The sequence below is a fragment of the Polypterus senegalus genome, chromosome 1 (assembly GCF_016835505.1).
Source record: "Polypterus senegalus isolate Bchr_013 chromosome 1, ASM1683550v1, whole genome shotgun sequence".
NCBI classification, from domain to species: domain Eukaryota; kingdom Metazoa; phylum Chordata; class Cladistia; order Polypteriformes; family Polypteridae; genus Polypterus; species Polypterus senegalus.
The window spans coordinates 77281578-77309346 of record NC_053154.1 but is presented as its reverse complement, the minus strand read 5'-3'; the positions used below and the strand labels follow the sequence as shown (position 1 = coordinate 77309346).

Below are 27769 nucleotides of genomic sequence, written 5' to 3'. Positions count from 1 at the left end.
ATTTACACAAACTCTTTAAAGTAGATTTTCTAAAAACACACATTTCAAATCAAATGTCAGAAAATCCATCCGGTTTGTGGCCTTTGCTGCTGTGACATTGCCTCAGTGTATCAAGGAAACATTACCTGGTGAGTAACACTGAATTAGCAAGTCAAATGAATTCAAATTTCAAAGACTAATAAATTAATTCAAAACCTGATGCTATAATTTTCCAAATCTTCCCTTCCATTTTTAGACCTGTCTCAACTCTAAGGCTGCCTTTGTGAAATCAAAGTTGTCAATTTAAGACTATAATTAGAATTATAATTTCTGTAATTTTCAAGGTGATCAGACTTTGCTGTTGCTTTTTCTTGTGTATTAATGGAGAATTAGTCAATGAACTCGACCGACTGTAATTGCCGAAATTAGCTGCAACTTCACATTCACTCCGGTACCATTCAAATGTGTCATATAGTACATGTTTTAGTCAAAACAATAAATAATATGAATTTATAGTTGGCTGATTTGTTTTACTTGGGGGTGATGTTTCAGTAGCCCCAATAATTGCATTTCTCTGCCATTATGCACTTCTGTTAACACATTGCATGTTGTGTGATCAGAGAGGTCTACCTTGCTCTTCAAAACATTAAAGATGTTTTAAAACACTAGCTCAATTAATATTATTTTGAAATTGTGTGCGATCTTGATGACCCATCCAAGGTTGGGTCCTGTCTTGTACACAGTGCAGGTGTATTAGGCACCAACTCCCAGTGACCCTGAATTGTATGCAGTGCTCAAAACATGGATAGCTGGGGCCTGACGCTTATGCGAGACACACCTATATCGAGTAACATTCGTCAGTAACTCCTTTGGCACTTTTACAGCCCGAGTAATTCTTGGGTCTTATGTGAGACGCGTCTATACAATTACCCGAGTGATACTTGGAACTAACATTTTTAGCACTATTTTTACAGCCCTAGTGACACTTGGGTCTAACACTAAGGTGGTTAATATGCAACATTTTAAAGTTATGTTACTAAAAATAATGACACTTATGTGTATGCATTATGCAGTCTCTTATCAGATACATAATATGGGTTTTAATTAATGTCTGGAAACAAAAAGACTTGCAACATAGCAAGTGCAAACTGTGTCTGAATACTCAGCTACTGAGAGATTTCTGGGAAAAGACCACTATAAAGGTGAAAAATGTCAGGGAAAGTTCCACAGAAGAGAGACTCACACTGACAAAGAAAGCCAGTTTGGGAAGGCAAGAGCTTCTATGGAAGGATTCCCAGTCAAGGCCAACAGACAGGGACATCGGGGCAGGAGAAAGAGTGAATGATAGTCAGGAAGGAGTCAGAGGAGATTCCTCTGGGATGCACTTGAGGAGGTGATCCAGCAAGTTTTGGGAGCCTGACCCTCTATTAGGAGAAAACAGAAAGACAGAGAGATTTATGGAGGGTTCACAGGAGGCCACAAGATCTCGTTGTCAGCAGGTGCCTTCATACTGACTTTAACGGGGAAACGGTTGCCCATTTAATGGCAAAATCAGAGAGGCCTAGCAAAGGACCTTCAAAAGGAGCAATATCCTTTTATCTCTTTGAAGTTGAACAGAGAAGCTGCTTTGAAGACTTGGCTCTTTAACAACTGCAAAGTCTAATGGCAACAGAGACATAATGAGGACATGCTATACACATGCTATATGTTTATGTAGCCAAAGATGGGCCATCCTTGACCTTGATCCTTGAAGTTACAACAAAAGTGGGCCTAAAGCTGAATTAAACTGGGGCAAGTGGAGTCTAGAGTTGGGAGGAGACTTTGAGAGGAAGTTTACTGTTGGGAAAAAGAGAGAGAAAGAGATAGGAGTAGGTAGTGAGAAGGTCAGAGTGCTTTAGTGATACTGGAGGTGAGACAAGCAGGTAAGCTATGTCACCGGGTAAACATCCATTTAAGTGTGCACAGGGAGAGGGCAGGATATAGTTTTGTTCAAGTTTACTTTGTACTTAATGTCTTCTTTGTGTTTATGCCTCACTTGTGTATCTTAAGTCATCGAAATATCATATATAGAGCAACTTGTGGCTCTTCTGACATCATTTATGATGTGAAGAGATGTCTTTGGTGTTCCCTTGCCTATTACTGCACATCAACAAACTGTCAGATAATTATTCATGTCAGTTTACAGATACTGACATACCCCTCCACAAAATGTAATGTTATATTTAATTCTATTTATGTCATTTCTATATCCCAATCACATGCTGGCACTAAACATTTTTTTCACAAAACATATTTCACACACCAATGTCTACATTTTGTATTCTAAGTCATCAAATTATTGTCCATACACCATCCACAGAGATGCAGCACCATGATCGATCATTAAATAAATTCTGATTAAGCCAATTATTATTTTAATACATATACATTTATAAAAATGAGAGTTCTTAAGAATAAAAAGCTGAAGGCACAGTATTTTGCCAGAAGTTGGACTGAATTTAACAGTGCATCAAAACGTAATTTATACTTACCCTGTTGGCAGAATGACGATTCTTTGCTTCACGTTCAGGACATCTGGTCATAATATAATTCACATGATTGTGCCTGATTTTATTTGAATTGTGTGACTTCATTTGTATACTGTCTTCTATGGATACCAGGTCATTTGATGAACTGAAATAATATCTTTCTACTGAATATTCCTTCCAGATTCGCCTAAAAGGAAGAAAATAACATAAGCATATAAAATCTTCACAAGGCATCATCTGTGTTTTTGTACTAGGAATAAAACAAATTAAGAGCAAGTACCAAGAATAAGATGGGAGGAATTAATGGAGGCACTGAAAAGAGTGAAAAATGGAAGGACAACATGGCCAAATGAAATACCAATAGAAATGGTAGAAGAGTTTAGGAGAAGAGGGAATAGATACACTGTGGGATCCAATGCCAAAGATCTATGAACAGGAGAGAATATGAAAGGAGTGGAGGAGCAGTGTTATTGGACCTGTTTATAAGGGAAAGGGTGATATTGAGGAGTGTGGAAACTGATAAAACTGATGTCACACACCATGAAAATTTGAGAAAGGGTTATAGAGAGCAGGCTTAGATAAGACACCACCTTAGGAGAGTAGCAGTTTGGTGAGTGAGATGAATAACTGATGCAGTCTTTGCATTAAGACAACTCCTAGAGAAGCATTGAGAAAAACAGAAAGGATTGCATATGGTGTTTATTGATGTGGAGAAGGCTTATGATAGAGTGCCACGTCAAGAGGTCTGCAGGTACATGAAAGAGTAAGGAGTACCAGAGATGTATGCCTCATTCTCAGTAGTGCTGAAATCTCCAGACTGTACCCTATTTTAAAAAAAGGTTTTTCTATAATGCTTAGCAAAGCAGAAAGAGTTTTTTCAAGTTTATAAAACTGAGAAAGTAATACAGGAAGATCTTAGTATACAGAGGTACTTTTACATTTTAGCATTGATCAAAGTTGTGAAAAGAAAAAGAATAGAATCAGTAAAATTACTACTGGACACATGCTATCCCCAAAAATACCTCTTAACCCAGGGTTTCCCAACCTGGGGTGCCCGCACCCTCAGAGGGAGCTAAATGGCATTCCAGGAGGTGTGTCAAAGAAGAAGACTGCATCGCAATTCACCAAATTTGAGTGAGGTGCATTGTCTGACTTTATTGTAGTGCAGTCAGTGTCTTTCATTAGTGTCCTTTATTAGTTAGTGCTCTTATTCTTTGACATTAAAACAATCTAGCATTGCTCGCAATTGTCACATGTGAATGAACTGCAGTAATGCAAGTTCTCGCAGGTTCCTTGCTGCTGGAGGAAAGTTCATAAAGGCAAATAACTCTTTTTAAGAGAATGAAATTTGGACCTTGCAATGATCCATAGAGAAGGGTGAGGTGTAGTATTGATTTCAGTGCAAGCCACGATTATGAAATGTCACTGATTTCAAGGTTTCATTGACACTTTTGCCAGGGGGTGGACAATGGGTACAGAATTGAAAACAACACCTGCTGCTTACACTCAGCCTATCTCTCCTGCTGGCGGTCCTGGCAGTGTACAAATGCATCAGCTTTAACTGAGGTGCAGGTGATATTGAGGGACAAGATTCGTCCATTGTATTTCATTGCTTAGCAGTGTGCTGGCACCCATTGCTTCACAGGAGTCTCCAGTACCCCAAACCCCTCAATTACTTATTGTGTGTCATTTCCTAATGGCCTTAATGCTTTGTGGGATATCCCAATCCACAGATTGTCAGTCGAGTGTCTGAGCATCACAGGGGTCACATTTACAAGATTATTAAGATTTTAAAAGGTAAATTACTCAATTTATGTTTACATTTTATGCAGTAAAAAGCTTATTTTTTAGTTCAATTTGTTCACTTGCACTACTGTATGTGGTTTACTTTGTGGCTCAAAAATTAGAAGTTTGACTTCAATTTCAAATGTTATATTACTTTTACAGGGTTACGAACATAAATCAAGCATTTTCTAGCAGTGCAGGGCATAGAAAAGGTTGGGAACCACTGTTTTAACCCATGTATTTCTACCAGAGATTCAATGTCCTTGGCTTAATTTCTTTCAAGAACATATTAAGGAATGCATTTTTATTGAATACATACTGTGCCAGCACATTTATGTTATATTGGTGGTGTTCAGGACTCTACTAGACCTGGAAGCAATGCAGGTGTAGAAACTGTCTATAAAACAGGAATCACATCATGCAAGAATGTTTGCTTCATCTTTCAGCACAGTCTCAAGAGCATGGCGGAGATACCAGGAAATGGGCTGTTACATGAGGAGAGCTGGACAGGGCCATAGTAGGGCATCAACCGAGCAGCAGGCCCGTTATCTGCTCCTTTGTGTAAGGAGGAACATGAGGAACATTGCCAGAGTCATATGAAACAACCTCCAGCTGGCTACTGCATGGTGTGCATGTTTCTGACCAACTGTCAGAAAGTGACTCCATGAGGGTGGCATGAGGACCCAATATACTCTAGTGGGACCTGTGCTCACAGCCCATCACTGTACAGCTCAATTGCCATTCACCAGAGAATATCACAATTGGCAGGTCTGCCATTGGCACCCTGTTCTCTTCACAGATTAGAGCAGGTTCACACTGAGCATATGTGACAGACATGAAAGAGTCTGGAGACACAGTGATGAATGTTATGCAGCCTGCAACATCATCTAGCATGACCATTTTGGTGGTGGGTCAGTGATGGTCTGGGGAGGCATATCCTTGGAGGGTCACACAGACCTCTATGTGCTTGCAAAGGTACCCTGAGTGTTGTTAGTTACCGGGATGAAATCCTCAGAGCCATTGTCAGGCCTTACATGGTTACAGTGAGCCCCGGCTTCCTCCACTAATGATCTGATCAAGGTCTGGGTGGAGATCCCCCAGGACACCATCTGCCATCTCATCAGGAGCATGCCCAGATGTTTTTAGGTAGGCATACAGGCACGTGGTGGCCATAAACACTACTGAGTCACATTATGAGTTGCCGTGATGAAATTCACGCAAGTTGGATCTGCCTGCGATTTCAGTTTTTGACTCTGGTTTTAGGTGTGATGTTGAAACAAGCCCTCAATGGGTTGTTGATCATTGTTACTTCATTTTGTTCTTAACGAATTACACAGTATTATGAATATGCCATTCATCGAGATCCAATGTGTGATTTACTGTAAGTGTTCCCTTAGTTGTTTTGTTTTTTTTTATATATACTAACCACATTATCTGCTGGAGACAGGTAACAGAACAATTTAAAAATATTTGCTATCACTTGCCCTATGTGTACTATACTTTCAGCGCCTTTACTCTCTATTCATATGAGTTTGTACCGGCACTCCCTTTTCTCGAGAGTGTTCTTGTAAAGCCTGACTGGTTTAATACTTTCTGTCCTTAAAGGCAATTCTCTCAACGTGCACCTTTACTCCTCCACATGCATCTCACACTTGCAACTCCTCTTTCTTGGCATCACCAAAGCCAAACTGACCAATCAGATTGCTCAGAGGGACTGGACACACAGAACTTAGAGTTGTATATATATATATATATATATATATATATATATATATATATATATATATATATATATATATATATATATATATATATATATATGTGTGATACAGAGATGCTTAAAGATGTGTGTGTAGACTTTTATAGCTAACCAGCATTTTCACATTGCAGGTTGCTGCCAGTAGCAGTAAGAGGAAACGCTGCAATGATTGTAGACCTAAGAAGAACAGGAAGATACAGTTTGCATGTACCAGGTGCAAAAAATTAATCTGCAATGCGCACACACCAAAACTCTGTCCTTCATGTGGTGTGTAGATGCTTTGAATTGATGTTTGAGAGGGCTCATTATATCGTTTCAATATGACACTGTATGCAAGCTTGGTCCTTTCAGATTTGTTCAGCTCAAATGAATAAACCTTAAATAGTTCTGGGAACATTGGAACATTTATCGTATATTTGTTCAAGAATAATATGGTATATTCCACTACGTCTTGATTATTATTGATTTCTACAAAAAAATTAAATTTTTTCCGAAGAATCGAATAGCGCTTTCATTGATAAATGAGATCTTGCAGAGGTAAACAGTAAAAATTAAACATATTTGCTGTCTGTATTGTTTGTATGTAAGATAAAGTAAATAGTTTAACATAAAATGTTATGTTTCTTTTAAACACCTGATAATGCTGTGTGTATACTAGACCCACGAACACCAGCTAAGAAACAAAATTACGAACATCGCACTAAAATAGATGGAGAAGTGAGAAGTACAGAAGCGTGAAGTATTGTGAAATGTATTTTAACATATGTTAAAATAAAACATATTTAGATGTACAACACGTTAAAATTAGTTTCCACAAAGAAGCAGCAATATTTGATTAAACAGCAACATTTGATGAAACTGAAAGATTGGATTTGATTTAAAAAGCACATTAAAAGGCTACAAGGCAGTTTGATCCTGTATTTATTGGAACGGTATCACCTACTGTGTTTCAAAATGCAAAATCAAAGTAAAAATCTTATTTAGGTAAAGGGATTTAGAGTACACGGTGGCGCAGTGGTAGCGCTGCTGCCTTGCAGTTAGGAGACCCGGGTTCGCTTCCCAGGTCCTCCCTGCGTGGAGTTTGCATGTTCTCCCCGTGTCTGCGTGGGTTTCCTCCGGGCGCTCCGGTTTCCTCCCACAGTCCAAAGACATGCAGGTTAGGTGGATTGACGATTCTAAATTGGCCCGTGTGGGTGTGTTTGTGTGTGTCCTGTGGTGGGTTGGCACCCTGCCCAGGATTGTTTCCTGCCTTGTGCCCTGTGTTGGCTGGGATTGGCTCCAGCAGACCCCCGTGACCCTGTGTTCGGATTCAGCGGGTTAGAAAATGGTTGGTTGGGATTTAGAGTAGCAAAGTGAATCTTGTTTGGTTTGAAAGTAATGCTTGTCTACTGTCAGTGTGGGACTTGCATGTTCTCTTTGAGTCTACAGGTGTCTTTTTTCCAACACTCCAGTTGTTCTTCCAACTCTCCAAAAATGCCTGTTTTAAAATGTAACTGTTATGGGTTAGTGTGGGTATGTGCCTTGTGATGGCCTGGCATCCTGATCAAACAAATAAAGAAAACATTTCATTTTTTTCATGCTAATATTATAAAGCAGCCTGTCACTCACAAGCAAATTTGGAAGACCCCATAGGTTATATAAATATATACATTTCAAAGTAAAAAAAAATAAATTTCTGTTATAAATCTTCTTGCACATTAACATCCTGTTAGTGGGGTTACAGATTAACTGTTAGTTGTACATTTTAGAAAGAACAAAATGGGCAAATCTCTTTGCTTCACTTGACTCTGCAGCTGCTTATTGCTGTACTGCATATTTGAAAATAAAAAGAGGAAATGGCAGGTGGGCAATTTTCTGCTAGGGGTAGAACCGGACATTTTGACCACAGACTTCCTTTGCCTTTGGAAATATACCAGAGAGAGAAAATTAAAAAAAGACTTCTAGCAGAAAAAAAAAAAATCTAGCATTTTGTAGATTACTAGTGGATAGCATTACAAAACCAAAGTTTGTGAATTTTACAGCAAAGGAACAAACATCCTTACCACTAAGAAAAATGACAAAAAGAAATCAGGATAACAAATGTTAGCAGTGGAACATTCAAGTTATATTCTTTACTTAAAAGTTTGCTTTACCTGGATGACTTGGAGCAACATGTTCCCATTGTAATTTTTGGTGCTGGTGAAGGACACAGTGGTGCAAAAGCTAACATTAAAAGCAAAAAAGTTGCAAATGTAAGACAATATGTAAAACAAAATGGAGATCTTGCAGCAATATTACATGTAGCAAAACAAAAACAGCAACATTTAAATTAGAGTTCAAATAATCACTTTTGAATTAATAAGCATTAGCAGCTAGCATAAAGAAGCTTAGGGCAGTCAGATTGCAACTGCTTTTTTTTTTTTTTTGGTTTCCTGCTGCTCCAATTATTTTTCCATTGCAAGGCAGAAGTCCTTGGTGAAAAGTGCAGCTGCCATTTTAAGTGATGAGGTACAAAATGTCTCTGCACTAAAAGTGGAGGTGGCAGTGAGGATAGTGAAATCAAACGTGCATGCAAGCTAACTCCAAAAACAATCTTATGGGACATTTTTTAAATTATGCTTTCATTTCTTTGTAGTAAAAGTCAGTGTCTGGTTCTTATGAAAGTTTTTAGATTTTTCCAGTGACTTTGACAGAAGTTCTGAAGTTCAATCCTGGAGGGATACAGTAGCGGTAGGTTTTTATTGTATAACCTAATTTCTTAATTCTGTGGCGATACGAGAACTTGTTATTTATTGCATGCCTTATTAGAACTTTCGTTCTGCCAATTCAGGCCATTCCTATATTGTACATGTTTGCTTTCCAAGAACATTATCCATATGATTTGTGGCATGGAGCAGCATGGATCAGATTAGTAATACCCATTTCTGTTCCTTTTTCTCTTCAGTTTCTTTACAAACATTTTAGTAAATCAGATAACTCATGATGAGTAATGAGGCTGGTGAGCTGATGGCTTCTATGTCGTTTTCCTCTCATTATTAAGTGGTAGGTGGTTAAGGAATGAGAAGCAGTTAGAAATTTAAGACTAAAACAGAAATTAAGGGTTCGGTATTGTAACAAATGCATTAACAAAACTGAAGCACATAAATGTTGCTTGAGCAATATGCACTTTAGTGGCAATGCTTGGCTTCTATTTAAAAATAAAGTGAGTTGGAACAAAATGTACAGCCACTGCAGCCATTCAGGACCAAATTGGAGGACCACTACATTTCACTAATGGAGTATTTAAATTTATAAATTAAGTATTTACAGATATTAAACAAGTCATGTGTGTAAAAAGGCTGCTCATTTCATGTGTCTGTATGTGGTGGCGGATTAATCTTATGCACAACCCACTTCTGTTTGTTTTTCCTAGTGCCTTGTGTTTAATAAGACAATTTTAGTAAAATAATTAATGCTTTTATGGAATTTATGAATTTAAGTGCTTGATTTCCCCATAACTTAAGTAAAACCTCCTCTTTTGTGTACATAACCACTCCTTAAAATAATTGAGCCATTTGTAACTGAGGGTGGCACAGTTGTTAGCACTCCTGTCTCACTTTGCCACAGCCTTGAGCTCAAATCCCAGTCCGGCCTGTGCAGAGTTTATACTTTCTTCTCCCGTCCACACTGGGCTTCTACTTCTACATTGGGCATCTACTTGAAACATGGCACTCTACGTAAACAAAAAAAATCTAAAATTGCACTCCATTCAGTCTTTGCATGTGATGCTGCTAGGACAGGGCCCAACCTGCTGAGACGCAGCTTTGGAAGAAGCAGGTTTACGGAATGAATGAATGACTGACTTGGTAGCTGAGGTGGCATGGTGGCGCCATGGTAGAGTTGCTCTCTCGCAATAAGGGGACCATGATTCGCATCAGGGGTCCTCCCTAGGTAGAGTCTACATGTTCTTCCCGTTTCTGCTTGGATTTACTCCAAGTGCTCCGGTTTCCACCCACAGTCCAAAGACATACAGGTTAGGTGGATTGGCAATACTAAATTTGCTCTAGTGTTTGGTTGGGGTGTATATAAGTGCATGTGGGTTTGTGTTCACCCTTTGATGGACTGGTGCTCTGTCCTGGGTTTGTTCTTGCCTTGTGCCCTATGGTAGTTTGGTTAGACTTCAGAACCGCCACGACTAGTGATGAGCAAGTTTGCTCGGCCGAACATGTGTTCAGCTAGAGCATCGCTATGCTCGGAGCATGCCGCTACTCGAACAAGCACCACATGTACTCGTGCCCCATGCTCGAATCTCCGCTCCGCACGTTTTGCGGGTTGGAGACAGCCAATCAAGGGGCAGGTAAGTTCTGCCCTCACTGTAATGCCAGTAGCCATGTCAGGTGCTGGCATTACAGTGATTGGCTGGCCGGAACACGTCATCGGGTGCTATATATACAGGCACTGTCATATAATGTTTTAGAGTGTCAGCTCACCTGCAGGCACTGGCATATAATGTTTTAGAGCGTCATTTTTCCTGTTAAATTGATTTTTTTTGGTGGGTTTTTGGGCGTGTTTTTGTCAGTCTGTAAAAGTGGCGTATAACTCGGACAAACTGGTTCCCAGCAGTGACTTGGGAGTCCAAGATGCATCCAGACATCGTCCCCATGCTGTTCCCGGTCCATTTGGGTGGTGTTTCTGTCACTTTCTGACCTTTTCCAATGGACCAGGCACCCTCCCCTCTTCAGAGGAGGGGGTGCCTGATTGTCTCCCATTGACTTACATTATACTCGGGTGCTCGGTAGAGCACACGAACATCGCGATGTGTTCACACTGAACACTTTGGTGTTCGCTCATCACTAGCCACGACTCTATTCAGGGCTAAGCAGGTTAGAAAATGACCGACTGACCTTGTAGACGAATGAACATTATGAGCCGTTTTTAATTCCTTCTATTGTTTGTTACTTCTTCAGTTTGGTACATGCATACTAATACTTACTTATAGTATATATTATACTTATAATTATATACCATTACATAGATAGATACTCCTGTTGATTCTTATTGCTTTGTGTAGTATTTTTTTGTCTTCTGTATTGGTGTGCCTTGCAAAGTTTGCTACCAAACCCCCTGCAGATGATTCAAAATGCAGCAGCCAGACTAGTATTCAATCAGCTAAGATGTGCACATTTCATGCCTGTTTTCATGTTGCTACACTGTCTCCCTGCATTTACTTCAAATCCTTGACACTTGCCTACAGAGTAGTCAGTGGGTTGGCAACTATGTATATGGAGACATTTGTTAGGTCCTATGCTTCTTTTCACCCGCTTAAGTCTGCTAGTGGAAAGTGACTGGTGATGCTACTTCTGCTTGGTATCATATCTCAATCTGGACTTTTTTATGTTTATCTCTGGAATGAGCTGCCCACCTCCATCCAGACCCCCAACTCTTTCAATGTGTTAAAGAAGCAGTTGAAGATTCACTTGTTCTCTGAATTTCTAACTGATAATGGCTTTAATGGGTTCTTGTTACTAAGGAAGGTTAACTAGTTTTCTGCTCTGTTTGGTTGAGAGCTTTTCTTTTGTGATAATCCATTGTGTAATCTTGTCTTATAACTTTTGTTCTTAAAGAGTCCCCCCTTACTGAGGTTTACTTGATTACGTTGACCTCTTTTTATTAGGTTGCTTTGGATAAAGGATCTGCTAAGAATATAAATGTAAATGTAAAAAGAGCTGTATTACAGCTTGTCCATCCATTTCTTGAATGTTCTTATCCAACAGGAATCCATATCCCAGAGGGCAGGAACTAAACCTGGATATACTCAGAAGCATAGCCAGGAATTACGATGAGAAAGTGCATAATAAGCATAATTAGTGTGATCAGTGATGTGTCATCAAATATATTTGAGGAGGTTCAAACCTGAACCCATTTGCTATAAAAACCCCACTCCCAACCAGAGATGCGTTTGGATAGAGTTTGTCAGTCTAGTACATGGCACACTCATGAGCACCGCCAAGCAGAGCAACTTTGAGTCACCCAGCAGTGTCACCTGCACATGTTTAGGCTGTGGGTGGAAACTGGAATACCCATAGAAAAGTCAACATTTGTACGGGGAGAGCAAAGCCCACGCAGACAGCAGCTGTTCTAGGAGCCTTGAAGCAGCCAACAGCACATCTAGTGAAAGCAGAAACATATTAATAGTAAGTCTATATTGGTTATTGAAGTTCCCGGTTTGTCAGTGCATTACAGTTCACTGTAAAAAAACAAAACAAAACCATAAAAATATGGTAGAAAGTATGGCAGCAATGGGGACCAACCAAAAACTAAAATGGCAATAATTTGCCATGTTTAGAAAAAAATATAAAATACCCCAAAAGGTGCAGCTGTTTTAATTATGCTATTAAGTGGCAAAAGACTGTTAATTCACATGTATGTATCCTCATGATAAAAGTGTTAAAAAATGTTTTTTTACATAATAAAAAATTTTTAATATTTCAAAAAAGTATTGAAAACCTAAAAGATTGCACATCCTTTGTAAAATTAATGTAAATGTATACTATATCTATGCAAAATATTAAAAACACATTTATATTTACAGAGCCCATTCATAATTCTACATACAGTATTTATTTGGTTTAAAAGAGGTATTAAACATAACATTACTAAGTAAAATTGTACATATATTCTATAATGCTCCTTACATTTTCTATCCATTCATTTTTCAAACCCAGGCTTGAGCCCATCCCAGCATGCATTGGGTGTAAGGCGACCCCCTTGGACATGTAAAGACAAACCCGAATCGCCACACTGCAGGGCAGCGGTGCTACCACGCTGCCGCTTGATTTTTTTCTCATTTCAAGTACTTACCTTTCGTGGTAAAACAGACAAGCAAACAAGTTTTTATTACTGTTGGCAAACCAAATTCTTAATTAATAAAATAATTTAAAAAATCATTAAGATACAGGTCATTGATATTGATATATGTTCACATAAAACGTTTTCTTTTTACAATTACAGTGACGCACATCTTTACAAGATGCACCAGTGTTATCCTTCTCACTCACTGCTGGAGCTTTGATATTTAAAATGCATTGTAATCATTAATTTAGAATCGAATGAACAGGCTGAGGATTCACTGAGGTGAACACAACGTAATGCGAAAAATCCTGTAAACAAAAGCGCACTACTAAAAAAGTGCCGTTTATACTCTGTAGTCTGGCAAAAGTGTTCAGTTGAGTGGTGATGAAACCATTACGTGATATTTTTACCAGATAGGGGTGTCAGTACTGCTTTGAAGTACAGTACTTTAATGTGGTGAAAACAGATTTTTAACTGCCTTTTACCTTGAGAATGCAAGGTGTGTCTGTGAATTAACAATCTATTGCCACTTAATGGTCATTTTAGGGGTATTTATTTATTATGAATATGGAAAATGATTGCCATTTAGAACTTTTTGGTTGGCACCAAACACCAGCTATACTGTTTACTGTATTTATTTTTTTTTTACTTTTTTCCACTTTTTTTTATTATATATTTTCTCTAATACTGCTTGAATTGCCAAATAAATCTCAATTTACAGATGATAAATAGGTATGATTTCTATCTTGGTATTTTATGGTGACAGACAAAATCTGTTAAATAACAAAGAAAAACTTAAATTGCGGTGCGACACTGTTTATACTGCATATGAGAAGAGATCACTTATTTGGAATAACATGAAATGTCTGTAAAATCTAACCTTTTTTTTGTTGCAAAAATACTTTTTAACAGTGTTATAATAATAAATGTTGATTCGTTTTTTTTTTTTTTCCTACCAGACATCAGGTTATCGAAATGTCTGGTCGCGCTTTTTTTAGAGACAAGTGAACCGCTGAAGGTCATCTTGTAGTTTTACCATTAACATAATCATGTTGAAAGAAAACCACTAGATTTCCTTCCTTGAATCAGAATCATAATTAGTCTCAGGGGCTGTTATCCACCTACATTATTTTACTCCTACACAAAATATTTTAGTACGGTTATTTTTTCAGTATTAAGTTTTTAGGTTTACGTACGTGATAAATTTGCATAGAGTGTTGTCATGGAGGAAACATATGCCTGTAGTCAGAAATAGCCGTTTATTTTTGAAACGAATACACTTAAAAGACCATAACTTAACGGTAAAACTACTAGCGGCTGATTCGGTTCTTTTAATGGATATTTATGAGATTTTTTTCCCCCAAAGTGTAAAGTTTTTTTGAAAACCGCATTTCAATGGGTATTTGCATAGAATGACCTCATTTGCTTAAGGGAACGCCCCTTTTGTTGGCAAAGGGTTCACCTGCACTTCTGTACGGACAGAAAAACAACAACTGAAGGAAAGTTAGTAAACGTATTTTAAAGAATGTTCGTTAACTTCTTTTTTCGAAGTACCTCGTATTTTACGTGGTTGTGGAAGCTGTCTTATTTTAGCCCGTTTTCGATAAACGGGCAAATTTGTGCAACTTGCTGCATCACAAAAGCAACATGATTCCCTTTTTCGAGACAGTTGCTGTATCCTGTGGTTAATGTGTAGTTACTGTAAAGGGAACGTTTTCAGCTAACCCAGTTACGTGTAGATTTGTAAATAAAACGTATGATTATTCCTAATTCATTGTGTTGATTAAATGCAAATAGTAGCTTCACTTGTTAATTACACCAACATTTAGGCTAACGTTAAACTGCCACCTTGAATTGCATTAGTTAATGATACGGGTTCTTCTGAATGACTAAGCTCATCTGCTTGGGGCCAGTTGACATAAATGTTTGGTCATTTATTGGGTGTATTTTAAGGGTGTAGCTTAACTGCCAAAAGCATTTTTTATGCTTGTGATATTCGAAATAATCGTCTGATCGCTCTAGCGGCATAAATGTAAGTAAAGTCCTTGCTGTTTTTCGTGAGATCTGCAAAATGTGACGGGCGAAAGACGAAGAAAATTTGCATGTCTAGCCGTTATATCCTACCCTACCCTACCCTACGGGTCCGAACGGATTATTTTAAATTTTCCTACCTGACACCTACCGGGCTCTGTACTTTGCAATGAGACGATCGGATTCGTTATTTATCCAGTCAAATATTTAAACGCAGTCAATTTATCGTGAAACGCCACAAAATAAAACTTGATAAAATGAGTTTCGAACGTGGAGTAATGCTTACAATGAAAACGAGCATGTGGGTCCCGGAACGTTTATTTCAATTCTCATTATATTAGGATACCTTGAATTCCGTTTCTCCAGGTGGTTGGCTTTACGGGTGGCTCAGACGGTTTGCCTGGTGACTCAGGGTGATGGTGAGTGCCTGGGCGCGCCCTGCGGTAGTCCGGTGCTGCATAAAACGGATTCCTGTGTTGCGCATAGAACTGCCTGCATTGGATCCAGTGCTCAGTGACCCTCCGTTGGATTAAGAATGTTATATTTCATGTTGCAGTTGCAATTTTTTTTTAAACAAAAGCTTAGACAAGGAATATGCTGCCGCTCCGCTCTCTGCGTTCGCTGGGACACCACCGGTGCGACTTGAGGAGCGCTGCCAGCACAAGCGTCAGGAGTCATTGGGCACCGGCAAGGCGCCTTGGGAATACAAATCTAAAAACTTTTCAGGTTTGACTTTACATACTACACATTCAAAACAAATTCAATATATCGGATTTGGCGCCGCATTTTCCAAATACCCCTCCTGATATTTCAAGTTCAATTACATTAACTTCAATTAAATTAAATCAAAATTTGACGGTTTACTTTTTATTATTATTATTTTACTGTGTATATTAGGAATTCATGTTCTGCTCGACTTTATATATCAAGCAATCATTCCAAATATAAATCTGAACAACATTCGTAACGGCTTAAATAGTGACTTGAGGTGTTTATTATGAAAGCGGATTTATGAAACAGCTAAGCGCAGTGATAGTTTTGCTACTGAAGTGAAACTGCCTTTTAATTTTAACTAAATTAATAACTAAATAAAAGCAAGAGCATTGAGGATCAATCCCTGTTACACAAAGAACATGAAACAAAAGAGGATCCCAGTGTTAAATATCTGCCTGCCAACTAACCTCTGGCATGTTAAATTAATTGTGGTTATGTGGATTTTTTGTTCCGTATTTATACATAATATGAACATTTTATAAATATATATTATGGATCACTTTCTTCTTAAGTTCCTTCCTGATTTAGACATTACTATATATATTTGAAACATAGCTTAAGCAAGTTTCTTTTAACATGCAAAACACTAATAAAGTTACCAATAACGATCAAAGTAACTTTTAAACCTCCAGATAACATTTGAACAAATACTAAAACATGTTAGTTTCTTTCTTTCAGCCTATAAATTTGTTGAAGCACGTTTATAAGGAAAAAAATAGTATACACATAATAAAAAATATGAATTGACTGTATTGTTTCATATTTTCAAGTAGGTGTCACCAGCGATAAATAAATCAATAAAAATGCCGGAAGGATTACACACTTAAATATAAGCATTTCATTTTCTGAAAGAAATTCCTCAGACAATATAAAAGACTTCACGTTTAGAGCATTTCCTCACATTATGCTGAGATCTTTACAGATACAACCTAAATAATAAAATTAAGCCCAAATATAATTTCTTAAAAGATCCCCGACCATTTAATGGTGACCCTCACCTACTGTGTTCCATTACATTTCTTTAAATAAACGAAATTCTCTGCTCAGATACTGGGACTCACTTACCTATGCAGTGAAAATCCTCCGTGAAGTTTGGGTGTGTAAATCTGGTACTTAGAAATGAAACATTTCCTTTAAGTGAGGTTGCATTTCGATGGAGGAAGTCCTTAGCATTTTGTATTTGGGCCAGCTTAATGAGGGGCTATGGGGGATGTGGTTTTTTTGTGGATTATGTTTTAAAAGCAATATCAAAATGAACAAATGTAACTTGAGCAGCCCTCCTCCTAATAAAAACAAGGGATACTTAAAAGGTAAGAAATCAAAAAATACTGTATCTATAAAAGCACTTGTGGGTACTTAAAGAAACAAGTTGAAAAACCAGAGCTTGATTAAAATGTGAAAGCTTCCTCCTTTAACACGTTATTTATTATGCAGCATCTAAAAGGCATAATGTAAATGAAAACTACAATGTTTAACCACAAGAGAAACATCAGATAGCTTTGTTAACTTACTTCTAAAGCAGACATTTTGAAATTGCTCTGATTCTGTCCTTAAGACTCAGGGCAAACAGCAGATTGTACCATTTGTGTTATTAACTGAGCAAATGTCTACTTATATATTGTGTGAGTGAATTGGACTAAAGACAGGAACCCACCCAGGACGAGGTGTGGGTTCAGAGCATATCAGACATGACTTAACAGGCCAAGTTGCAATTGCCAGTCAACGGGACCAGCGTCTCTGCTGGTTGTTGGGGGAATAAAAAAATTAAAAGGAGAAAAACAAATGTGGGCGACACGTGACCCCACTCTTAAATGAAGGTGGTTCTTCAGAGTGAAGCTACAGAAGAACCATTTTTGGTTCCCAAAAGATCTATTCACACAAGTATTCCAGGAAGAACTTTAGTTTATTTACATGTGTCACAGGCGGCACGGTGGCGCAGTGGGTAGCGCTGCTGCCTCGCAGTTTGGAGACCTGGGTTCGCTTCCTGGGTTCTCCCTGTGTGGAGTTTGCATGCGTGTCCGCGTGGGTTTACTCCTGTACTCCAGTGTGTGTGATTGGGGGGTGTGTGCTTGCCCAGGGTTTGTTTCCTACCTTGCACCCTGTGTTGACTGGGATTGGCTCCAGCAGACCCCCATGACCCTGTAGTTAGGATATAGTGGGTTGGATAATGGATGGATGGAAATGTGTATCAGGCTTCATACAGCACACATACAGAAATAGATTGTAACTGCAATGGCTTATGATTTAAAATGGACTCTCACTGCACACAATAATACAGGCTAAGTTCTGGTCTTCTTAATCTGTTAGTGTACTGCTACTGTACTGCTACCATACATGAAAAATTTCAGTTTCTTTCTACCTATTCGGAGCTTTTTCAAAGCACAAATTTTCACATCCCAAAATGAAATGTTGTGCTTTTGTCAAGCAATGGTTCAACGAGTAAGCACACCACCCAGTAAAGAACCATAAAAGGCTATTAACTAACTAATATCTTTTAGAGTTTTAGAGTCAGAGTTAAGATTTATGCACAGTGCTGTGGAGTTTGGAGGCAACAGTGCTAACCACTGCACCATTATGCTACCCCACAGGAAAATAAATGTATCAAATTCAGTCTTTTTACAGACCTTAAAGATGAAAGGCTGTCTATGGTTGGGTTTCTTTCCAAAGTCTCCTTCCTTTTGAGTGGGGGTCTCTCTGATCTTGTGTGCAGACAAGAAACGACAGTCCTGTGAGAAGCTTGTAGTTGAAGATTATGTCCACTCTGACCTTCTTGAGATCGGCTGTGCCTTGCCCTTCTGACATTAGTGAAGAGATAGCACTCAGCAGAAGGAGAGCCATGTGGGTGCGTAATGCATTTCCGCTGTTGTCCCAGTTTTGTCAGGTTGCCAATGTGCTCAGGCCAGCCTTAATTTCCATTTGCTTGGAGTGAGGTTACTTATGAAGGTGGAGGTCTAAGAGTGAGGGAATAAGGCATCAGACAACACCGTGTAAAGATGGTTTCTGATTAGATTTATAGACTACAGTTTTATATGGAGACATATAGTAGCTGGAACAAAACAAGATTAGTAAGTAATTAAGTAAGTAAGATGAACCAAAATTAGCACAGCAACAAGCAGAGAAAGTACAATTAGAAAGGGTTTAGAGTCCCAGTAATCAAGAGCTGGCAGGAGGCTGTATGAGAAAAAAAGAATTCATGAGCTGGAAATAACATTTCGTGATTTCTGAGTAACTGGCACTGCCAAACAACAGCAAACAGGAGGCAAAGAATAGCATAAAATGTTTGGGTGTGCAGCATGTTAGGGTTGGGTGGCTGTTGTTTGTGATTTAAACAAAAAGGTTTTGTGAAACTTGTTGCTCATTGCAGGAAGATTTAGAATGATTATGACTTAAAAAGGGCCACGTCTTTTAACTCATGTAATTATTCATTTATAACTCAGCAGTCTGTACTTAAAAAAGTGCAGATTGCTAGTTTCAAATCACAGCGTTAGTTTCTGATAAAGTTATTCAATTTAATACAATCACATTAAAAGTAATTGAGCTTTCACTGAGTGTATACTTAGTGAAAAGCTCTACACAAAAATAAATAAATAAAGGTGTAGTAAACAGGTTCCCACGGCCCTACCCTGGATTAGAGAGTTTAGAAAATGGATAGATAGATTTAGTAAAAGGAGACATTTTTTATTTTCTAATATTATAATTTTGAAATTCTCTGACATCTTTATCCAAGTTGATTTGCAAGCTCAGGACACATTACAACTTTTTTCAGTCAGAGCACAGATTAAGTGTCTTGCTCAGGGTCACACAACAAGTCGTAAGTGTTAACTAAACTGGGAGCCTTGGAGTTTGAACCTTCATAGCTGCACTACAACATGTGAAGCATTACTGGGGTAAGCACAAACTATTAATTGGATAGAGAATGTTTTATTTTTGTATATTTTTTTACTTTCAATATTTAAAATTTCTTCCTGGGTAACATTCCTTTAAACTGTAAAAAGCTAGCATGCATTTCCTTTACAAAATATCTATTGGATCACTAGCGACACTTCTAGAGAGAGAGAGAGAGAAGATAGATAGATAGATAGATAGATAGATAGATAGATAGATACTTTATTAATCCCAAGGGGAAATTCACATACTCCAGCAGCAGTATACTTCCTCACCAGTTTGTCCAGGTGTGAGGCGTCCTTCTTCTTTATGCTGCCTCCCCAGCACACCACCGTGTAGAAGAGGGCACTCCCCACAACCGTCTGATAGAACATCTGCATCATCTTATTGCAGATGTTGAAGGACACCAGCCTTCTAAGGAAGTATAGTCGGCTCTGTCCTCTCTTGCACAGAGCATCAGTATTGGAGGTCCAGTCCAATTTATCATCCAGCTGCACTCCCAAGTATTTATAGGTCTGCAGAATATTCTAAAATATTAAACATGTTATATGTATAGATACTACAGTATATATATAGTGACCACAAGAAATGCCTGATATATTTAAAGGCTGGATTCAGGATTAAATATTTCAAACCAGACATGCTGAAGTATTTATTGTAGCCTATTTTAGTGAGTCATCGACCCCTTTAATTCTTCTAATAGTCATTAAGAAAGGGACTTCCCCCTGCTGGGACACCTTTTCACTGGTAAGATGTTTGGTGAAACTACCTTTAACTTCCATTTGGCCCATTTTATATGCCCTGTCGGGGATGGTCTTTTTACTCCCCTCTAAACCTCCATGAGTACTGCTAAGATCTCCATGGCTTCTAGTTACCATTATTGGGCATGTTATGGAATGTTCTGGGGCCTTTCTGAAAAGGGAAGAATTAAGGTGGTTGGCACATCTAGAACCCTCAGCCAACTTTTTATTGGTGGTCCACCCTGTGCCACTTGATGTGTTCAGAATGAAGGCTGCGACTATATATACAGTATACGCATACACATATATTGCATGATTTTCTTATACTGTATGTGGTGACTACTTGGGGGGCATCAGAGCCCTAAATCAGAGATGAAACTGTAAAGACTCAAGTCCTGGGTTGAAATGACTTATTGTTAGTTTCTAAAGTACCTTACAAAACATGTTTTTCCTTTAACAATACAATTCTTCTTCTAACTCTTTCTGTTCCTTCAGTCCTTCCCAGGTGACCGTTATCCTCCTCCTCCTCCTCTCCTGACTGCAGCTCCTCTTGGGTTGTATTGAGCAAAGAAAGTTCCCCAAAACATTTCAATTAAAAAAAAAATCCTTACCACACATCTTTTCTCCAGGGTGGAATCATTTCTTTATGGTTACCTAACCGGCCTTCTTGGAGGTTTATGTAATCACAAAAGCCTTACATGTATTCTTAAAGTCATTCCTGCTCCTGACCTGACTATTCTCCACCATAAAGAGCAGAATGTCAATATCAATTTATTTATATAGCACATTTAAAACAACATAGGAATGCTGTGGCCAAAGTGCTTTACAATAATAGAATAAAAGAAAACATACAAATAACATAAATAACATAAAAAGAAATAAAATAAATGAACATAAAATAAATAATAAATAGAATTAATGTTACATAATCACAATGAGGAAACATCAGTATTACTGAAGGTCACGGAATGCAAGTGAATAGAAATGAGTCTTTAATCTCATTTTGAACAGTTCAATTGTAGATGACTCCTTTATGTAATGAGGGTAAATAGTTCCACAGTAGAGGAGCAGCAGCTGCAAAAGCCCTGTCCCTCTTGGTTTTACACTTGGTACAAGGGACAACAAGAGACAACTGACCAGAAGATCTAAGCACTCTAGATGGCTGGTGTAAAACTCACAATTCACATAAATAGGCAGGAGCAAGCCCATGTAAAGATTTAAAAACTAGCAACAAGATTTTAAAATCAATTTGAAAACTGACGGGCACCCAGTGTAAAGAAGCTAATATTGGAGAAACAGAATCAGACTTTCTTGCCCCAACCAGGAAGCAAGCTGCAGCATTCTGGACCAACTGTAACCTGCGTGTCAGGGATTTGCTAATCCCAGAATACAGTGAGTTGCAGTAATCAAGGCGAGAAAAGATAAAAGTATGAGTAGCTTTCTCAAGATCCCTAGAATCTCACCAATTTCATACTTAGACTCTTAGATTTTGCCTAGTGGTTTTGGAAAGAAGACTTGTACCACAAGATCCGTTTGGTATTTTACTTATGTCAGAGCTTGAGTGCCATGACAAAGAATTACGGTCCTGTTTTGGCATCTGAAAACCCACATTGATTAGAATTTCTTCTTCTCATTCTGCGTTCTCTCTCTCTCTATATGGCCAAAGTAAAGTCCTTGGGTTAGTTACACCATAATTGGGTGCAGGCAGCAATGAAGTTCAGTCATTATTCAGTATGTCTCTGAGGTTTCTGTACTTAATAAGCTTTGCACTCATATACATAACACACTTATGATATATTATTGATTGATTCACAATACACTCTTAAAAGTAATCGTTCTTTACTGGTATTGAATGGCTCTTCACTGTGCTATATGGTTCCTTGTGGATTCATTGCTTGACAAAGAACCATTTCATTTTGGGAAGGGTTCTTTGCATATGAAGTTAGTTCTTTGTGTTTTGAAGAACTTCCTACTATTTAGAAAAAAAATAAATCTTTAATATATGGTAAACTACTTACCAGGACACTAACAGATTAAGAAAACCTGAACTTAGTGGATTGTATGCAGTGAGAGTCATTTTAAAATCATGAGCCATTGGTGTTTCAGAAATTTTTTACCATCTATACATGGTTATTTACGGAACCTGTTAAAGATCTAAATAAATAAGATTCTTTCTGGAACCTTCATGTGGATGGGACTTTTGGGAACTAAACCCTCACACACACTGGACAGCTGACATGCTGGTACATCACAAATGCTGATACGTTCAATCTTGTGATTTTTGAATTACTGCTTCCACCCTTCAAACTTCTGCACACGCTGACAGCACCAGGTGAAGATGGAAGTGGGAGCTCTGATAGCTCAAATGAGAACAGAAACTTAGAGAAAGTGAGAGCTTTCTGATTTCCAATGGGATTTTCCTGGCAGAACGAAAGCTAAATATACAATTGCTATTTGTGCTTTTGTTGTTGTTATTTTGTTGCTGATGTGGCTTTGGGTCAGTCCTGATAGGGGAATTACTGTACAACATAAAGTATAGAGCAATGAGCAAGAGGAGTATCGTTTAACTGTCCTTTTGTGATGTCTTTAGCCAACTTTAAGGGGATTTGTAACTTAAGGACCCTGACACAGACAGGTGTCTAATTGAATCCTGGTCCATTGCAACTATCCATCCATCCATTATCCAACCCGCTATATCCAAACTACAGGGTCACGGGGTCTGCTGGAGCCAATCCCAGCCAACACAGGGCGCAAGGCAGGAAACAAACCCTGGGCAGGGTGCCAGCCCACCTCCATTGCGACTAATTTGTGTAAATCCCAACTTATAACTCATTGGGTTTTTTTTTAGTTTTTTTATTTATTATCCATTGGCTTAGGCTAGGTGGGAGAGGGTTGGAGTGGTTGGCATGGGTTATTTTGTATGCTATGTCCATTTATTGATATATCCTGTCAATTTGTCTTTACTTAATAAAAAGTTGATCCAAAAAAAAAATAAAAAGGGTGCACAAATCTGGGGAATCTGAAGAAAATATCCACCTTATTGTGAAATTAGGTGAGTTTCAAAAGATTGTAGCCACACCTATTTAGTGCTGGAAAGTCCAATGGAGAGTCCCCCTACCTGTCATCTCAAAATGACACAACAAGCACTTATGTACTTCATAAAATCAGCATTTTGTGTGCAAGAAAGAAAGAAACAGAAACAAGGCGTGGAACAAATGAAACAGTTTTTTTTTCTTTAGTCAGATCTCAAACAGCCATAATGCTGATATTTACCTTTAGGGATACAGTGCTGGACCAATGCCTTCATTACCACAGATAATCCAAATGTTTTATACAGATTACTAACATATTCAGAGATATTTTTCTCTATGGTTTTCAACTCAGAAACACAGTGTTAAGCTCAGAGGTGAAGAACACAGTTATTTAGGCATTTTACCTTGTATACAGTGAAATAAATGGCTTTTTAAAAGTATGCTACCGGTGCTTTTTCAACATGAAGAAATGTTAGAAGAGCCAAAAGCAAAAGGGAAATAAATAAATTCAGGCAGTCCTCCATTGAGAGATCTTTTTTTTTTTTTCAAATAGTCTGCCAAAATTAACATTTTTGCAGAAGATTGTTTCCGTTTGTCTACATAATGGTGGTATCTTCTGCCAACAAAAGCATGCACCAAATATTTTACTTAGAGTTCAGCAACATACGAAAACAAGCTAAGCTATCCTCTCTGATTTTCTGTGAGAGAAGACAATGAGGGCATTGCAATTACCAGTCCTCAACATACATAATGTGTTAAAGAACTTACATAATAACATAAATAACCACAAAGGAGGGTGCTACGATGGCACTTGCAGTAAGGAGAGCAGGGCTCGCATCCCGGGTCCTCCCTGCGTGGAGTTTACATGTTCTCCCCATGTCTGTGTGTGCTTCCTTCCACAGTCCATAGACATACAGATTAGATGATTGGCCCATGAGTGAGGTTGGAGTCTGTGTGTGTGTGTGTGTGTTTGTGTTTGCCCTGCAATAGCCTGGCACCCTATCCAGGGTTTATTCCTGCTTTAAGCCCTATACCAGCTGGGATAGGATCCAGCAAACCCTGATCTGGATTAAGAGGGTTACAAAAAAGAATGCAGGAACCTTATCCTGCATATGATAGTTTCAGATGAGAAACAAGCCAAACGTTACCAACAATTTTGACAGCACTTTACATTTTGAGGTACTTACAAACAACTGTTTAGATCAGAATGTATAACAAATCATAAAGAATGTTCATGTAAATCAAACTGTTGATCACAAACTGAAGAAACATAGTTATGCCAGCATCAGTGAAATACAGCACAGAGATTAGTTAAAATCAACCATCTGCTTAATATGTTTTATAATCAAGGTTTGAAAAAAGCATCGGTGTGCATGTGAGTTGATTCTGTAATTGTACTAAATTAGACAAAATAATTCTAAAGGAAGGTTTGACTGGTGGGTTGTCATGCTTTATCCTTCACTGTTATAGCCATTGTTCCTGTTCCTGTTAAGAAGTTCAGATTTGGAAGTAGCAGATGTGTTAACCACAAGGTATTCATTAAGACTCGCACAACTACACTCAAAATGAAAAGCGAATATCACACTTGGCCCAAAATCACCTCTGGTATGTATTCTGCATGGTAAGCATTAATAAAATAAGAAAATAATAACATTTGTTTAACAAATGTTATTTTAATAAAATAATTAAGAAAAGCACCTAAAGCATGGGAAAGGTGCTATATATCCATCCATCCATTATCCAACCCACTATATCCTAACTCCAGGGTCACGGGGGTCTGCTGGAGGCAATCCTAACCAACACAGGGCACAAGGCAGGAAACAAACCCTGGGCAGGGAGCCAGCCCACCACAGGGCACGCACACACACAGCAAGCACACACACGGGACAATTTAAGATCACCAATGCACCTAACCTGCATGTCTTTGGATTGTGGGAGGAAACCGGAGCACCCGGTAGAAACCCCGCAGACACGGGGAGAACATGCAAACTCCACACAGGGAGGACCTGGGAACCAGCAGCGCTACCCACTGTGCCACCGTGCTACCCGTATCATAATAATAATTACATTTATATAGACCTTTTCTAATTTACTCAAAGCACTTTACATTGCGGAACTACTTCAACTACCACCAATGTGAAGCAACCACCTGGGGAATGTGACGGCAGCCATTCTTGCTCCAGTATACTTACCACACTTTAGTTATTAGGTGGTGAAGGGGGTGTTTGAGGGAGTTAGCTAAATAGAGAGGGAGGATGATTAGGGGGCTAGAATGACCTGGCCAAGGTGGGCAGTTTAGCCAGGACATGTGGAAACATCCTGCTCTTTTCCAAAGATGGCCAACAATCTTTTATGATCACAGAGAGTCAGGACCACAGTGCATCTCTTCTGAAGGATGGTGCCAGTTTTCACAGCACAGTGTCTTCAGGTGGATTACCTGTTCTGTAGTGCAGGTGGTATGGCTGCTGGTTGTATACTTGAACTCTATGGTTTTCTTCATTACGACAAATGTTACAAAAGTGCTTTCATATATAGAGGCTGCATAAATAATAATGTGCAAGGATAGCTGTACGTTTGTTATTAATAGGAGCATCAAATACTGTAGCTAGTAAATAACAACTTGGGTTCAAAATTGAAAGCAGTAAGGAATGTGATATTCACCACAGCCAGGACAAAAATGGAATTACTATTCAGCGCTAGGTGCTTATTTAATAACATTTAAAAAGGATAGGTTTAGTGTTTTAGAAGCTGAACTCATTTTTTCACAATCATAGCATGCTTCCATTTGCTCCAGACACTTGCTTTGTTAATTGATGATGTATTCAATACTTTCATAAAGAAAAACATGTTCCCTCCAAGCAGCTTACAGTTGTGGCCAATAGGGAATTAGTTCCAAAGTGAAGCAAAGCCTTAAAACATTGAAATTTGTCCACTTTGAAGCCACAGTTTCACAAAGCTTGCCGTTTATGTTTCGGAGATATATTTATAACCACAAAATGAAGCTGTAAATAATTCATTTTTAGCAGGATGTGAGTTTTTCTTCCATGCCCAGTGACTAACAAAGGTGAATTTTCATGTAAACAACAGCACACCATGAGCAGAAATGATAAATACCACAATGAGCAGAACTCTGTAGTAGGAAATCATTAATACCACATTGTAACAGTTACCTGGCAAGTGTGTATGGGTACCCAGTTTGCAAGAGATTGGAGAGGACAGGGGCATCACAAGGGAAGGAGTGAGCTGTATTGACATCTGGCAGGTTCTGTAAATGCCAGCTTGGCAACACAGGGACCACTAAGGGACATTATGGCCTGAATGTGTGCAGTGTGCCCTAGAATTTCAAAAGACTAGCCGCTGACCCTCATCTTGTAATGAAAGAGGGGCCAAGGAGGAAATGCCAATGTTAGGAATGCCTTACGGACTGCAGAGGGTACATGATCTCAAATGGTAGCATTCCCTGAGTGTGAAAAACATAACTTAAGAAATACATACATGAATATGTTTACTCTTCTTAGAGAGATTAGGTATCAATAACATAAAGATTACATTGAAAACATGCAAAGCTCTTTTTTAACATTCTTTTAGTAATTTTAATTTTTACGTACCTTCTAGTGGATAAGTCCTAGCAACATGTCTTTTAGAGTTCAGCATTATCTGTATATCATATACTTATATTTTACCGGTGAATATGAAACATATTGTTCAAAGTGCCTCAATGTAATTCAGGTAGACAAGAAGCAAACGAAAAAACAGGTTTAAAAATAGAATGCAGGAAGCCACAGGCTTGACTTGTAATAGTGGGATACAGTGGTCTCCTGCCTCGCTAGACTCCTGGGCTCAAATCTGTGCCCTTCCTTTATCCATCTTCTATTTTCTCCAGTTACTCTGGTTTTCCTCACACTTTAAAAAGATATGTTCTATACGTTGATTGGTAGCACTAAACTGGCATGGTGTGAATGAGTGTGCCCCCCAATAGACTTTCCCACCTATTCTAAGGATGGTTGCTGCCTGTGTGCCAAAGCCTGGGCTAGCGCAGTCCTGGTCTCTACTGAGTTTACAGTTTCTTCTCGTATTCACCTGCTGTATGTTCATGCTGGACATTTGACTTTTCCTCCCATGTCCCAAAGATATGTGTGTTCATTTGACTGGAAAATTCAAACTTGTTCTGGAGTGAGTGAATGTGCCCTGCAATGAAGCCGCACCATGTTGAAGGCTGGCTCTTGCCTTGTGCCCATTGCTGGTGAAATAGATTATGGACAGCAGATAGATAATAATAATAATAAGCAATTACAATGTATGACTCCTCATTCTTTTGAATACTCTTTTTAACTCTTCACTACTTAAAATCTGTGAAAGATTTAACAGTTCCTGACAATTCCTGAAAACAGAAATGAGCAGTTATAAGGCATACTGAGAACTCCCTCTTGTGGATATTGTTAATAT

General features: G+C 38.5%; 1 long non-coding RNA gene across 4 annotated transcripts in view; it reads right to left on the bottom strand.

The window, feature by feature from the left end:
• Positions 1-19858, bottom strand: part of LOC120527583 — a 30054-nt gene extending 10196 nt beyond the window's left edge. The window contains exons 1-4 of one of the 4 annotated variants that reach the window (XR_005633373.1): positions 19827-19858; positions 18291-18617; positions 8184-8253; positions 2511-2694 (exon numbers count right to left, since the gene is read on the bottom strand). This is a non-coding gene — a long non-coding RNA (uncharacterized LOC120527583). Of the gene's footprint in view, positions 1-2510; positions 2695-8183; positions 8254-15238; positions 15504-16731; positions 16950-17177; positions 17197-18290; positions 18618-19826 lie in introns of those variants that run through there. The other 3 variants (XR_005633372.1, XR_005633375.1, XR_005633374.1) reach the window with 3 other exon arrangements.
• Positions 19859-27769: the final 7911 nt, after the last annotated feature.